This window comes from Myodes glareolus, chromosome 20 (assembly GCF_982192425.1).
Source record: "Myodes glareolus chromosome 20, mMyoGla1.1, whole genome shotgun sequence".
Taxonomy (NCBI): Eukaryota; Metazoa; Chordata; class Mammalia; order Rodentia; family Cricetidae; genus Myodes; species Myodes glareolus.
Window position 1 is genome coordinate 21425222 of NC_142045.1, and position 17390 is coordinate 21442611.

Sequence of the window (17390 nt, forward strand, 5' to 3'; positions counted from 1 at the left end):
TGGCTTATCTGTAAAACAACAGAGAAAAGCCGGAAGGGCCAGGTCTTCAGCCCAAGTGGCACTCTATTGAGCTGCTATCCGCATGGATCAAACTGGGGAGAGGTCTTAAAAATCATCAACTCCAACCAGGTGGTGGTGGTGCACGCCTTTAATCCCAGCACTCAGGAGGCAGGGGACTTCCAAGCGTGGCTCAGGACCGAGCCTTCCCTGGTGCCTCAGAAGGAAATGACCCTGCCAATGCCTTGATTTGGGGCCCCAGATTGAGAGACAATAAATGTCCATTGTCTAAGACATGTGCTTTGTAGAACTTCGCAATAACAGCCTTAGCTAATCAGAACACAATCCCACTCAGTAGGAAACTCTCCAACCAGTGAGTGGTAGCCAGCCATCCTTCATGTCCGCAAGGCATTTGTCTGTTTGTTGCGATAGAGATGGCACCCAGGGTTTGGTACTAGACAAACACTTAACCACTGAGCTAACCTCTTGCTACTCTGTCCTGAGCCTCGCTTGGAAGTCCCCTACCATTCCTCACCTCGCAGAAGCATTGCTCTGATCTCTCTTTTCTCAAGTGTGATTCTTTTTCTATGTCTGAAGTTCATGTTATTAAGGACACCACTCACACTGGACCAGAGCCTACTCCAGTGACCTTATCTTGACTTGTTGTCTCTGCAATGACTCTATTTCTGCATCAGGTTATATTTGGAGGCACTGAGACTAAGGCTTCATCGTATGGATTTGGTGGGACACAACTCAGTCTATCATAGAAATCATCTGTACAGTGTTGGATCCTCACGGAGGACTGGAAGCTTGCTGTGATCTGCATTCTACCAATGGGCCAGGCCCAGGGAGGCGGGGAGCACAGACACATCCCACCAGAAGTGTGGGTATTAGTCAAGGTCCTCTAGAGTCACAGAAGTTATGACATGAATCTCTCTATATGCATATGTAAAGGGGTCTTATTGGAATGGCTTATAGATTGTAGTGTATCTAATCCAACAAAGGCTACCAGCGAATGGAAAGTCCAAGAACCTAGAGGTTGTTCAGTCCCACAAGGCTGGATGTCTCAACTGGGCCTTTTCTGTATGTTTGAATCACAAAGGAGGAGGCTCCGATGCCAGTGAAGGAATGAATGTTCTGGCAAGGTAAGGGCAAGTAGGCAAAGAGCCAAATCCTTCCTTCTTCTATGACCTTACATACACTTCTGTGTTGGCATGGTCAAATTGTAAGGTCAGAGGCAGAAAGTTTGGCCCAGATTAAAGATATGCCTTCTCATCTCCGGAGCTGGATTCAATGCGTGTGTCTTCAGGTCTTAAGATCTGCACCAAAGGTGCATGCCTTCCTACCTCAAAGGTCCAGACTAGAAGAAGAGTCACTAACTTCAAACTAAGCAGAAAATGTCCCACAGGTGTGCCCTCCAATTCTGAATTGTAATTCATTCCAGATGTAGTCAAGTTGACAACCAAGAACAGCCATCACAGCATGTGTGTATGGACCCCAGAGCCCCACCGGGCAGCAGGAGCTCAGCACCATCTCCTGAAGATGAACAAATGTGGAAAGTTTTTCCTCTCAGTTTGCTTCTCTAAGATGAAGCAGCTTTACAGTTTCAAAGCCTCAAGAGCACTAAGTCCAAAAAAAAAAAGTATTTATAACTTATTTGGCAGCAAAATCTGGCCCAGAATAAGCACATCTGATACAAAAGTCAGTCTTGAGTTGACACAGACTTTCCCACAGTCTATTTAGGCAACACATGCATTTAGAGAAGTTGTTGTCTGAACGTAGGGTGGGCGTGACTGCAGATGCTACAGGGTGTCATATAGCTTGTGATGCGCACATTGTATGACTTTTTTCAGATCCCCCCAAATTCTGGAAGACCTAACTGTCCCCCAGAGTTTGAATCAGGGACTTTTTCAGCACAGGTATCACCACCATGACCTGTGTGGTTTGGGTCCTGATACCCTAGCTGGGTCACAGTGACATGAAGACAGGATAGCCAAAAAGACACACATACAACGAATCTGAGACCAGGTGGGGTTCTCTAACAGCGACAACCTGGGACCTCAGTGTGTGTGTGTGTGTGCTAGGTGCAGCACTGGGCGGGGCTAGCTAGCTTCAGGAGGAGGTATCTGTGGGTGAACCGCCTAGGTCTGTCTGTGTATACCCAGGAGGAGGAAGCCATAGTCACTAGTCTTTGCACACACTGATCAGTCATTCATAAACACGCATTCGGACTCTCAAGGAAAGCTTTGCCATCTCCCCTGAGCCCGACCCTTGTGGGTCATGGCTTTGCCAATTTTCCATGAACCACTTGGTCTTGGAGTCCTTAACAGGCCACGTTCAAGTCAAAACCCACGTCCACTCTGAACTTGACCCTGTCAGAGCTTCCTCCACTCCCAGTAATCACAGTGTCTGGGAAAGAACACATCACCTCAGAACACTTCCCACCGACAAGTACTCTGTGCATGTTTGTCAAAACCACAATCGTAGCTCTCTGTTCTGAAGTTGTCAAGGTTGTAAGGAAGGTTCTGGTCTTGGAGCTCTGCCCAATCCTAGAAGCCATGCTTGATGTGCATGTTATTCTGTTTCTAGGACTCTTGGTCTGGGCTTGTATCTCAGGGCTCACAAGCCAGCTTTGTATATGCACTACATTGAAGCAACCGCTACCTTCTGAGGTGATGGTTGAATGACGCGGGGTTCCTAGTTTGTGTTAGTCTACAATGGTTGCGGCAACTACATACGCAAACCAAGTGGCTGAGCAACAGAAATGTTGTTCCTGCCGTTCTGGGAGCAGGCGTCAAGATCAAGCAGTTGGCTGTTTTGTTTTCCTTTGTCCTTTTCTCCTTAGCTTGCATCCTTTTCCTTGGCTCTTACCTTTTATTGTAAAGACAGCAATCATGTTGAACTCAGACCTTTTCTCATGATCTCCTTTGTAGTTTAACTATCCCTTTAAGTCCCTGTCCCCAGATACAGTCACATTCTGAGGTGTTAGACATCGGGCTTCCATGTATAAATGGGATTGGGGGTGAGGCACAATTCAGCCATAACACTGTTTTTAGAAACGCATTGCCATTCTCGGTGGACGAATGCCACATGCCTGCCAGCTCGTGGGTGCCTCGTTGCTTTGGAAAATGAGCCCGAGGACCTCTTGCAGTCAAACCATTTGAGCCCTTAACAAAATCCACCTGCTCCAAACATGGAAGTCACAATCTGGGGGAGAGGACTGTGGGACCCAGATATAGTGCATGCTCGTTTTTTCATTAAGATGAAGGTTTGGGTTCCTTAAGTGTTAAGAAGTGGCTGACAGACAGCAGACCACTCTCCTTTATCCCATAGGCAGCATAACCTCCAAGTAAGAGCAGGTGAGGGTCAAGCGGGGATAGTCTGTGTGGAGTATGAGTGCGGACCCCAGTTTATCCCCATGGTGCTTCAGGCACCTTTCACCTAAGAAGGCTATGACAGAAGCAACATTCCCACAGACATCCATCCAGCCTCAGCGTAGTGGTCAGTGTCTGCTCCTTCACCTCAGCGCAGTTGGAGTGTGGATGCCCAGAAAGGCTTCTGGGGTTACCTTCTAGACGTGCCATGCTACAGAATGCAGGCCCACGAGAAATGCAAGTGTTGCCTCTGAAGAACACCCTCATTCCCCCCTCAACTTCTGCTCCTGGCAGAACTGAAGTAACTTACCCTCTCAACAACGGTCTCAGTCAGGGGCTCTCAACCTGTGGGTTGCAACCCCTTTGCAGCTGAACATGGGGGTCGCTTGAGACCATCTGCATATCAGATATTTACATCACAGTAAGCAAAATTACAGTTATAAAACAGCAACGAAAACAATTTTATGGTGGTGGGGCGGTCACCACAATTAAGGGGTTGCGGCGGTATTAGGAAGGTTGAGAATCACTGGTCTAAGGCCTGAACCTTGAAATGTCGTTCCAGAAATAGGCAACAGTGGCGCTCCAGGGCCCGCTGCTGGAATGGGAACCGGAGGCTGAGCTCTTGCTGTTGCCGGTTCCACTCCAAAGCTTCCGGTGATGTCACATGAGGTAAGAAAGCAGCCGGGTCATGCGTCAGATAAGCAATGCGAGGCCTCTGGAGTGGGTGTCTGCCCCAGGTGTACGTCCGTGCTGGGGTGGCTCCCAGCCTCCCGTGCAGAAGTTCCAGTAAAGCAGCTGGTGGGTGGGACTCTAAGTGGAAGTGGTTTTCCTAGCACCATGACAACAAGACACCCTCGGAGCTAATGGCAACACTCCAGCCCTCATCTTTCTCTGCTGGCTTCTGCTTACGCTTCATGGTTCTTAAAATACTTGCCTGGCTGGCAACGTGGTGACTCACCTGCAGCAGCAGCGCCCAGAGCAGGTGGGAGCACTTCCTTCTGAAGAGGTGTCAGGGCCCGCGCAGCCCCTGGGGCCCTTCATTCACATACTGCTCTGTGGAGGGCGGGTGTTCTTTCTCGCTTGTCAAAGTTACAATTGCAAAGGGGCATGGATGGGCAAACTGGGACATGTGTATTACATGGGAAAGTGAGTTCGAGAAATGAGGCAGATTTGCCGGCATTATCTCTCTTCGTCTTCAGTCCTGTAGGAGGCACTTGGACCGAGTACTGAAAAAAACGAGAGGCCACATGGAGCCACCATTGCCTGTGGTACTGTGGGGGGACATCTCTGAGCCGGTATTGTTCTTGAAATCCTATGAATCCTGATGTACTTAAATGATTTAAAGTTATGCACTTGGTCGATTGGAACTCACACAGTTTATAAGCTTAAATTAGTAGAAAAAATAGTAGCATCTAGAACTTAACTGTCATTAGATCAGTCCCACCATCGCCGTGGGTGGGCGCACCCCTCATTCTGCTCTTCATCTGGTTTGGGAGCTCAGTCCAGTGCTCCAGTGTGGGTCTCTGTCTCTATCTCCATCCATCGCCAGATGAAGGTTCTTTATCAATGGCTTCTCAGTCAGCCCCCCATTTCAGCCACATTCAGAGAGTCCGGTTTGAACGCACGCTTATTTGGTCCCGGTCCAGCTGGATTTGGTGAGCTCCCATTAGAACAGGCATACTGTCTCAGCGGGTGGACCAACCCTTTGCTGTCCAGACTTTCTTGCTCATCTTCTCCCTCCTTCTGCTCTCACCCTGACTTCTCTTAGGACTGGAGAGTGAAGGGGAGGGGGAGTGGGGGGAGTGAAAGGGAAATAGGAGGCTGGGAGGAAGTGGAAATTTTTAATAAATAAATAAATAAACATTTAAAAAAAGGAAAAAAAAAACAACGTAACTGTCAACTAAGCTATGTTTGTTGGTGTCCTGTTTCTATAGCTTTATGATTTCTGTAAACTGCTCAAATCCTTGGTGTGCTGATTCTTAGCTGTGAGGCTTTAGCCAGGCTGCTTTGTCTCCTGGGATGTTCAGTTCCTTAGCTTTCAGAATGGAGTGACACTGTCCTCCAAATCACGTCAATAAAACCAGAGACCCATGCTCATGAAAGGTACAGCACGGGGTAGAGAAAGGGTTCAGCACTTCCCACTCTTCCAGAGTGTCAGGTGGCTTACAACCGCTGGCAACATCTGCTTCAGAATACTGCACATCTTCTTCTGACTTTTGTAGACATACACACAGACAGACAGACAGACAGACAACACCATATACAAATAAATCTGGAGTTAAAAACAGTGCAAGACGCAGTAGGCAGTGAGGCCAATCCATGTTCACGCCTTTTCTGGTTTCTTTGAATCTCATAGCTTGGACGAAACACCATTTCTAGCTGTCTAGTGTTCTAACGTTGACACATTTCCATATGTGGCTTTGCATGCCTTTAGAACATAGTAAATAATTATTCAAGAAATAGATGATCAGGACACACACCCTGAGATCAGCAGCAGCTAAAGTCACGAGGAGTGATTTGGGTGATATCTTAGGGTCACTACTGCCGTGGTAAAACACCATGACCAAAAGCAACTGGGGAGGAAAGGGTTTGTTTCATTCATGGTTCCATATAACAATTCATCATCAAAAGCAGTGTGGGCGGGAACTCAAGCAGGGCAGGAACCGGGAGGAAGGAGCTGATGCAGAGGCCATGGAGGGGTGCTGCTTACTGACTTGCTCGCTGTGGCTTGTCTGCTTCCTCATAGAACCCTGGACCACCTGCCCAGTGATGGCACCACCCTCAGTGGTCTAGGCATACCTCCATCTATCACTAATTAAGCAGATGTCCTACAGGCTTGCCCGCAGCTGATCTTACGTAGGTATTTTTCCCAATTGAGTCTCTTTCCTCTCCAATGACTCTAGCTTGTGTTAAATTGACACAAACTAGCCAGCACAGATTGGCTTCAATTATAGGATCAAAGCCTCTGACTTTCAGAGACCTGTGGGTAGTTTCCTACTGGCAGGTCCATTGCAGTTCTATGTGGTATAAAGAGGTGGGTTCTAACTTCAGGGCACCGGATGGTGGCACACTGGCACCTGTTTGCCCATTTGCTGCAAGCCTCTTTTCTAATACCCCCCTCAAAAGTACCCTCTTTCCTCAGATCTGGCTCAAGTATCTGTTGACCTCTGAACGTCTGACATGGAGATTTGCCTTTCTCTTCAGTTTCAGTATTTTCTGATTTCCTTTTTGTTATTCTACCTGCTGAGGTCTTTGTGGTCCACCAACTGACACTGGGATTGGACAAGCCTGAGCCCAGCCACATCCCTTATTACCTGAGTTATCATGGACAAGGTTCTTCACAACTTCTTCCTTTTTAATTTTTATTTATTATTATTATTGCTACTCTTTTGAGTTTTTGAGATAGGGTTTTTCTGTATAGCTCTGAACAACCTGGAACTTGCTCTGTAGACCAGGCTGGCCTTGAACTTACAGAGATCTGCGAGTTACACTGAATTTAATCTCAAATTACTAAACTATTCCCTCTGCTTACTTGCACCACAGAACAAAAACCCCTCGACATCAAGAAAACAAATAACCCAATTTAAAAATGGGGTGCAGAATTAATGAAGACTTCTCAAAAGATAAAACACAAATGGCTGAGAAACAAAGAAATGTCCAACATCCTTAGTCATCAGGGAAATGCAAATCAAAACTACTTTGAGATTCCATCTTATAGCAGATTGGCCAAGATCAATAAAACAAATGACAGTTCATGCTGGCAAGGGTGTGGGTTAAGAGCACTCAGCTACAGCTGCTGGGAGTCAAATTTGTGCAGCAACTATGGAAATCAGTGTGGCGGTTCCTCAGAAAGCTGAGACTAGATCTATCTCAAGATCCTGCTGTGCGGGGGCTGGAGAGATGGCTCAGAGGTTAAGAGCATTGCCTGCTCTTCCAAAGGTCCTGAGTTCAATTCCCAGCAACCACATGGTGGCTCACAATCATCTGTAATGGGGTCTGGTGTCCTTTTCTGGCCTGCAGGCATACACACAGACAGAATAATGTATACATAATAAATAAATAAATAATTAAAAAAAGATCCTGCTGTGCCACTCTTGGGCTTATACCCAACAGACTCTCCGTTACACTACAGAGACACTTGTTCATTTATGTCCATTGCATTCATAATATTCAGAACTGGAAATCCACCTAGATGTCTATTAGTGTGGGAATAGGTAATGAATTTATACAATGGAATATTATTTAGTTGTCAGAAAATACAACATCATGAAATTTTACAGGAAAATGGATAGTTAAAAAAATACACCCTGAGTAAGATAACTGAGATCCCACAAGGCAAATATGGTATGTATAAAAGAATATCTTATATACAGATGTTAGCATTAAGCCTTCAGTAAGTATGCTACTATCAGAACAAGGACAGCGATTATAGAGTATGTTACAGGTATAGAGTAATAAACTAAGGTGGGGTAGGGTCTTCACAGAAAGAGTTAAAACATTTAGTTCAAGATAGATGAGGGATGGAGATTCATAAGGAATGATTAAATATCAAGAAGGGTGAAGAAAGGGGGCTAAGAGAAGAAATACAGAAGTTTGAAGGACTGTCTACCTTGTCTTACCAAAGCTCACCAGTTACCTTTCTTGTGTCCATCTGGTCCAGTTTGGACAGTATATTGTCAGCAATTGAGGCAAGGAGAGTTTATTTGCCTACATGGCTAACTTTTGGCATAAAGGAAGACTCCATATGAAGTTTCTTCAGTGCCCATCATCTCCTCTGAAGTACATTGGTGTTGCCAGGGGCAGATGTGTTTCTCTGTCATGTAAAGGTTTAGGTTATTAAACATATTAGATGCCATATTCTTCAGGTCTTTGAAGTGTTTGAAGACCATCTATCCATCTAAATTTATCTGTGTTTGACCTTGAAAATATACCTAACATGACTATAATCTTGACTTTTATAGATGTCTATTAATCTGTATTTCTTAATTGTACATTATATTTTTAAATGAGCTGCATAAACACAATACTTTGAACAAGAGTAGAATATATTATAGTATAACAAAATTACCTTTAAATTTGTATCAGTAAGCCAAAATCTATACCAATGTTAAATATTTAAGATTAATTGTTGCTTTTTTGGATTAATGTAGATTCAATAATTACATTTTATCCTATCATGTCTTTATTCTGCATTTTTTTAGAACAAGATCCCTGGAACTAATCTCCTTTGTTTAGCTTTTTTCTGACCATTACCAATAATAACTTATAACCAATCTCCCCTTAAATGATAATAAGTATCCATCATAATCTATCTTTGGGAAATGTGAACATAGTTCTTTAGACTGTTTCCTATTGTTTGTGGGTGCTATTATCTTTGGGAGAAAATTTAGGATTACGGTCAAGTACTGACTGGAGTATTCTGTGATGTTGTACCATCTCAGCCAGCAGCCTTAAAGCTGTTCTGGATGCAGAATTCTGAGGGGACTGTAACAGAGGCATTTTGAAAAGCTGGATCACTGGGCCATCCATTTTTATTGGTTTTGGTCCCCTTGCTCTGAAAATATATAAACTTTTAGAAGTAACACACATTTCTGCATAAATACAAGTACAGACTATTGTACATAAGTCAGTCAAAGATGATTTTTTTTGTTTTATGTTTGAGCAAGTAAAATATGCATCATGTGTCTTGTAGTTCTTTTAGTTTTATTTCTTTATGTTTGTAGTCACATTTTTAGGGGGAATCTTCCTTGATCAAACCTGATTTTTCTTAACCTGGAATGAATCCATAGCCTCTCATTTCCTGTGGAAACAAAGTATAATCTCACCCCCCAAATAACATATCTTTTGACATAAATTTTGAAATCAAGATATTTTAAAGATATAGATTGATTGAATCTGGCAGGTTTTATAGCCCAGTGTCTCTGAGCAACCAAAACAATTCAAAGACAACACAATAAGATACAGGATTTAAACTCTCTGTGTATTTCCCATCTTTATGTGGCTTATTGCGTTTTTTTAAATTACTCTATTCCTTTTTAAAGGAGTTTTTCTACACTTTTTTTTTAATTCTCCCAAGTTTGTGTATATTTTTAAACACATTGTAACCAATTTAGAGGTTCTTGTTTTTTTTTTTTTTCTGTCTGAATCTGTCTTTACTGTGTGTCTTTTCTGTATCCTTCTCTGTTTGCATGAGTAAAACCTCCAAACCTGCAATGCAGCATACTAGTGGAGTTTGTGCTGATAGCTTAAGTCAGCAGGCAGTGGCTGAGAGCTACGTCTCTGTACCACTGTCCATGGGAAAGACTGCAGGAACCTGCCATGTGGCTTAGCTCGTGGCCTACTTGCAGCTGCTTGGTACTGTGGCCAGCATGAAAGACACAAGACTAGGAAGCTAAGTTTGGCTCCATTCTTGTGTGTTTAGAACCTTTTTAAAGTTTTTTCAGGTGTGTAGATCTATGCCTTGTGTTGGGTGCCATTTATAGGTGGAATTTTCCTGTCCTGCAGCTCCTCTCAAATAAATACACTGAGGCTTATATTAATTACAAATGCTTTGCCAATAGCTCAGGCTTATTACTAACTAGCTCTTACAACTTAACCCATTTCTATTAATCTATGTGCTACCCCTAGGCTCATGGCTTCTACCTCTATTCCATTTTGTGTGTCCAGCTCATTCTTCATCTGGCTGGTGACTCTTCTGACTCCACCCTTCCTCATCCCATCATTCTCAGTTTGGCTTTCCTGCCTTACTTTATCCTGTTCAGCTATTGGCCAGTCAGCTTGCCTATTAAACCAATCATAGTGACATATATTCACACAGGGTACAGAAGGATTGTTACACAGAAACATATGAAAGAAATATAAATGGGGTCACAAAATAACAGGAAGACAAAACCCTAAGTAGTTATCTCTAAGTAGACCAATGTCAGGAATGGGTTGCATCTAATTGAATTGTTTTCTTTAGAGAGAAATGCATGTGAGTTTTTCATGAAAGCTTATAAATATGGGGAGGTAAACAGGTGCTCCCATCCCTAACCAAGAAGTTATCATCAATTGATATCTGCTCACAAAGGAAAAAATAGTTTCTCCAATGGAATCTCATTGGGTATACAAACTACATTTAAGGGCAGGACCCCATGGCCAGCAGTAGGCAATCAACACAAAACAATCTCAAAGGCATTTCTTACTGATTGTTTGCTTGCATATTATGGTTTTTGTATATTATGGTTTTGTTTACATGTATATATATTTCTTATGCTCTTTCTTTGCTTCTTTTTCTTTTTTGTTTATTCCTTTTGTTTTATTCTCTCTTTAAAATTTGATTAAGAAAGAGAGAAGGAATACATGGAGTTGGGAGGATGGGGAGATAGGGAGGAGTTGAGGGCAAGGAAACGGATCAGAATTTATTATATAATTTGTTTTCAGTTAAAAAAGGGAAAAAAAACCCTCCGATTCCCATTTGTTTCTCCATTTATCATATAGAACTCACCTCCTAGTAAGATGCCATCTACCCTGAATTTTAAGGGAGTTTATGGTATAGAAAATCATCAACAAATAAATGTCTGGGTGTCTGGTGCCGTTTCTCTCCTTGATCGGCCATCTCGCTCTGGAAAACAACTGTGCTTTCTGTGTGGCGCCAGATGGCAAAGACACCTTCCTCTGCTGCCTTACTTGCCTCTGAGGGCACTGCCACAGGCAGTAGGCCCAAGGACAGCTCCTAGTGTTCTCAAAACTGTCCTTCACCTATCATGGACCCGGTGCCATGTGATGATCCTGCTGGCTCTGTTTGCTGCGACTCCTCCAGAGAAGTTTCCAGACCCCTATGGACTTTCCTTGTCAGTGCAGGAGACATGACCGAATCCTGGCGCCAACTCTGGGTGGCGTCATCTAAGCAGACATAAAAACGAAGACTAGAGAGTCTGGTCACTTTCTAAGCTCTTCCAGCCCATGGTGCCAAAGCCAGAGCTGAGTCCTAACCCCACGACCTTCTGGATTCTTTCTGGCATGCCATTTGTATTGCTCTGCTCCTGTCACCAAGTCGGGCTCACAGTGATAGTCACCGCTTACTGCACATCCTTTTCTTCCCCTTGGGGTTTATTAAATCTCTTCCTGCTTGGTTTCCATGGAGAAGTATGTACCAGGCACCAAAAGAAAAAAAAATGGGACAGTCATTTCACTTCCTTCCTGCCCCTAGCTGCTCTCCCCACACACCTATTATTATTTCCGTGTTGGATGACGGAACAGGAATGTCTGGGTTACAGTGAAGAGTAATCTTAGCCAGTGTTACTGGGTTGGGGAAAAATCACAGATTCCTTGACTCGATCTTGAAAACCCTAACAGCCTGGTTACCCTCTACCAGTCCTCAGCCCAAGCCTGGACACATGGCCTTGGCTTCTCCTTGGTCTCTCCATTTGTAGCCTGCTGTTCTCTGAGGGGTGTCTCCCCCTCTTACCCCATTCCAGTGACACAGCATCTGCTCTTTTTTTCCAGGTGTGAACTCTTAATGTCTTTCTCTAACTGAACCAGTTCCACACATCGGATTAGAAAACTCCCTGGAGACGGAGAACAAATACATATTAGCTTGTCTTGCCTGAGGGGGACCGCTTCCTGGAACTCTGGAGTCAGATGACTGGCCACTTTCTTTGATGGGGAAGGAACTAAGGCAACACTAACCATAGTTTTCAAGTGCTCAGGTGACTGAGTATTCAGGCTGGACTTCTTTATAGGACTAGAAAGTGTGTGTGTGTGTGTGTGTGTGTGTGTGTGTGTGTGTGTGTGTACACCTGCAAAGGCCAGAAGAGCTGGAGTTAATATTGAAAGCTGCCCACTGTGGGTGCTGGGAACCAAACTCTGGCCCTCTGCAAGAGCAGCAGGTCTCTCAACTGCAGAGCCATCTCTCTGGGCTCCAGGCTGGACTTCATTAAGACCTTTTTGACTCAGGGGGACCCCATCTCACGCTGCCTGTGCCCCTGTTCTCTGCTGGCTTTTTCTCTAAACCACTCATCTCCACGCCGAGTTCTCTTCCTCTCACTAGGAGCAGGAACCTGGTGGTTTGAGAACTAACTCTGCTCTGTTTGAGCAGTGTCTGGCCCATGGTTGGTGTTCAGTACCTCTTGCAAGGATGGCCAGGATGCTGTTCGCCTGGAAGTCATGCTACAGTCACAGAGGAAGGTGATGGTAAGACCAGTAGCTCTTGTTTCTCAGCTATCACAGATCCCAACTGCCCCAAGGCTGCCAAAGAGGATTTCTAAATGATGTCCTCCATGCTCCCCACCCCCAGCACCACACAGGGTACAGTGGAGAACAGACAGCCCCAGGTAGTCTGTTATCTGGGCTAGCCTCCTGGCTCTACCCTTGCTGAACACTTGACTTCCTCCTGTAAGCTCTCAGAGTGTAAGCCTTCACATCCCAGAGTGTGTGTCCACTTCTCTCCCTCATCCTCAGAAATGAGCCTGCTCGCGCGCATCTCTAACGCCCAGCACAATGCAGAGCAACTGTGAAAGATGTTATCAATATCTGATAAACATATAAAACCCTGCGCATCACAAAAGCTGGTCCTTCTGAATCCAGGGACTGACTCCAGGGAATGAGAAGCTTATTTCCTCTTCTTGGGAGTAGTGATTTTTTTTTAAATGAATTTTCTTTCTTTTTTTTCAGTTCTGAAATTAAAAGCTTCATACATTGTAAGTTTCAAAATATTCCATATGGAATAACACTCTTTCCAAAAACCACAACACACATTTTAGAGTAAAATTAGTGAGAGTTTCTTTCCCTCACTAACTGCTTTTTACTAATTAAAGAAAAGATTATGAGTGTTTCACCTGTTGACAATAAAGGCTGTAAAGACTGTTCCATGGGTGACAGCGCTTGCCGTAAAAGCCTGACAACTTGGGTGCATTGCCTGGAACCCCTGTGAGAAAGCTGAATGCATGGGTACAGACCTGTAATCCCAGCTCTCCCAGTAGGAAGCACGGATTGGAGCATCCCCAAGAATCTTGCTGGCTAGCTAGCTGAAGTATACTGCAAGGCCAAAAGAGTGGGAGTTCCTTGTTCTGACAATGAGGAAGACATATATAATCCTCTTAATGTGTTCTTGAATTTGGTTTGCAAGCATTTTGTTGAGAAGTTTTGTATTTATGCTCATTAAAGAAATTGGTCTGCAGTTTCCTATTTTTTTTTTTTTGTGGTGAATCTTCATTTACTTTTTGTATTAGGCCAATACTGGCTTTGTAGAATGAACTTGGTAGTCTTTCTTCTTTTACAAGGTAAGAAGAATTGACATGGGATCTTTGAACGCGTGATGGAATTCAGTAGTGAAACTGATTCTAGTTTTTTGTTTTTTTTTTTTGAGGAAAAGCATTTGACTATTTGCTTGTAGTGGGTCTGTTTAAGTTGTTTACATCTTCTGAGTTTAATTTTAACAGGTTGTATGGACTTAGGAGCTTTTCTAGTTCTACTGTTAGCCAAATTTGTGGAGAATAAGTCTTCACTGTAATGTCTAATAGCATTCTGTATTTCATTGGAGTCTGTTGTAAGGACATTCATTTGATATCTAATTTTATTCATTTATGTCTTCTCTCCCCTTCTTTTTGTCAGATTGGCTAAGGGTTTGCAATCTTACCACTTTTTTTTAAAAGAGCCAACTGGTTGGTTGATTTTGTGCATTACTTCTTTAATCTCAATTTAATTTTTCCACTATATTTATTATTCTTGCTGTGTACTATATTTAGGATTGATTGCTCATTTTTTTTTCTGGGAATCTTGAGGTGCATCATTAGGTTGTTTGTTTGATATCATTTGCATATCTATAATCCTTTTCTGACCAGGAAGGCTTCTTAAAATGCTAAGCGCTTCTTAAAATTCTAAGCAGAGGCATTGCTAGGGCAAACACAGCCCTGCCTGCTCGCTCTGCCTAGTCCAACATGGCAGAAGTCCATTCACTGCTTCTGAGACTGCCCAGTGGGAGCCATTCTCACCACCTCAACTCTAGGAAGCACCGTGTAGCGTGCAAACCCTTTTTTAGCTGAGTAAAATCTAAATCTGCCATGCAGCGCACTATGCAGCTTGGAAATCTCTCTGTGTATGGTGGTAGGAATCTGCCATGTTCTCCTGCCTGTGCATGCTTAGTGGACTTGATCCCAATGCCTGCCCAGGCAAGGAGTGCTGAGCCATGGGCATGATCTCAGCTACTTTCCTCCCGACCCCAAGTGGTTGGGTTTCTATCTGCCTGACTGACACTGGGCTCTTCTCTTGTAGTTCTGGAATCATGGAGGGGATAATGTCTTACTCTGCAGCCGGGATTAGTCATGACCTTCCCATTAGGGTTATTCTCCTCTATATACACTTTCCAGTTCCCAGTATAAAGAAAACAGTTACCAAACAACAACTATACACAAAAAAACAAACAACAACTTTTCCAGGTTTAATTTTCACTTCCTTGCCCAAACTTTCTTGAAATCCAATACGATTCCTCCTCTTTCAACCCAACTTGCTTCCAACACCTTTCGGACCTAGTTTCTGCTCTCCTGGCCCCACTGAATGAATCCAGTACTGCATTACTCACCAATGACCTCCTCACTGCTAAACTGAATGGACATTTTCCAGTTCTCATTTGCTTGACATTGTTGACGTTTCCCACTCACGACTGCTTCTTCAACCTGGAGAAACGTGGATACTATTTCCACTTCATTTCCTCAGAATCTCTTATTTGATTATTAGAAGCTGAGACCTGACACTCTTTTCCTCCTGTACTCAATGGCCATCTAAACCCTGCCGCCATTTCAAGTACCACCTTCTGTTGAATATTCCCTATTGGACAGTTCCAAATCTCTTACACATGGTAGCTATGATCCGAACCCCTCCTGTTGATATTCATCTGGCTATTCTACAGGGACATCCAAAACATGTTAAAATTTGCTGTCTTCCTCTCAAGTCAATTAAAAAAAATTTTTAAACGAATGATCACAGTAAATGTTATATATGAATTGTTATATATAAAATTCACAGTAAGCGTTATATATAAAATTATTATATATGAAATCGCATGAGTTAAAACAATGGAATCCATTTTTATTCCCATTCCCCCCCCTCCCCGTTTTTCTTTGCCCTCTACAGTAAAACCTTCTATTGGTGGTTAGTATATAAGGCATCTGTCCAAAGAAGTGTGGATAAATGAACTACTGGGATTCCAAACATTAGGACTCTTGAAGCTTGGTGTCGTTTTTACCTTTCATGGGTTTTTCCTCGTTTATGTAAGGCAGTCCACAGGCATGATGTAACAATCTATGATTCCCCATGCTCCATTCTGACACTTTATATAAGCACCCATCATTCTCTTACCCACTTCCGGCCATTTCCGCTGCAGCCTGTCCCACCCAGGGAAGCACGAGAGAGCAAACAGGACTGACAGCTGGCACCTCCTCACTGAACGCAGTGCACGCTGATGAGAGGTGCCCAGGTGTGACTAACAATAAGAGTGGGGGTGGGGGAAGTGTAGGGAGGGGAGGTGAAGGAAGGAAGATGCTTCCTCTGCCTAGGAGGTCCCTTAAGGCTGTGCCTTTCCCTAAATACTCGCAGGGAAGCATTCGCTCTTCCTCCTGTTCTGCCAGTGCTGGGGCTGTCTCTGGTTCAGCATTCGGAGATCTCGGAGCGCCTGCCCGCCCTGTTTTCCTCATCTCATCTGAATCCCAGGATTCTAGCGGCTAGGCCATATTTGAAGCTTCCTTTCACAGACAGGAAACTACCTCACCACAGATATCCGCTAGTGGCATCGTTTGGCGAATCATCAGGTCAAACCATTCTACTCTGGGTTCAAGTCCAGAGCCACTGTGGTTACAGAAACCGACAGAGCCATAGTTGTCTTTTGCAGACCCACGTGTTTTGAGGGAATGGTCTCCAGAGGCCTGATAAGTGAGCCGGAATCTGTCGCAGCTGTGCCGTTAAGATCTGGATCTGGTTCCAGTTTGCAGAATCCAAAACCATAGCTTTGGAGTTTAGCGTCCTTCGTATGTAAGAGGGAGGCTCTGCCTTTAACACCGGCAATGACCCCAAATTACTGTCCAGAAACCCAAGGGTCGGCAGTATTGAGTAAGCTCTGTCTCTGTGGGGCGCCCCTAGCGACCCAGCTGGCCCTGGAGCCCTCCCTCTGCTGTCCTGGATGCCGCCCTCTCAGCACGAAGGCTCCAGTGGGTCACCCTGTGGCCTGCCATCTGGCCTCCAGCGTGGCCTGAGAGAGTCATCGCTCCCAGCAGGGATAAGGTTCATTCTGCCAAGAACCCTGAGGCTCTTGAGGGAGGCGCCCAGCACAAGTTAGCAAGACCAGAGCCTCTGTCTGTCCTCTGGGAAAGCTGCTCCCGTGCTGGAGGTGCTGGAGAGCAAGTTCCCTTCCTCCGCACAGCTGGGCTCTGGACCACTGGACGTGCAGGGCAGCACAGGAGAGGCCTGTTCTGTCTCCCCATCACCCACCACAGAGGGAAATGCTCTCCAGGCCCCAAGGTCTGTGCTGGGAAGGGAACCAGAGCCAAAGCCCTGCTGTCTCAGAAAGCTCAGAAGAGTTTCCTCTCAAAAATGATCCTGTTGATTAAAATGGATACTTTTAAGGTCACCAAGGACTTTTATCCAGGCCGGGGGCGGCTAATGGAGGCGTAGAGTCCTGATAACCTGATGCTAAGGCCCTGAAGGGTGCCTGCAAAGTGGCTGAGCCTTCATTACTGGGCGGGGTGAATGTGAGAATCCGGGAAGCTATTTTTTGCAGTGCCTGAAACAGGCCAGGTAACAAGAAAAGGGAGAATGGCCATTTCCTCACGCATCCTGTCAGCTGATTGCCTGTCCGCTTGCAGAGGCCCTGGGCAGAACTGCAGCCTCTGAGTCGTTGAGCTAGGAAAGAAAAAAAGATGCTAATTGTAAAGTTTCCTAAATGGTGAGAATAAATGAGGTATCAATGTTCTGAATTTGTGCAAATTGGTACCCTGGGTTTTCCCTTCTATTATGAAGCTCACATCGTGGGTCGGTTCACTTTTCCTG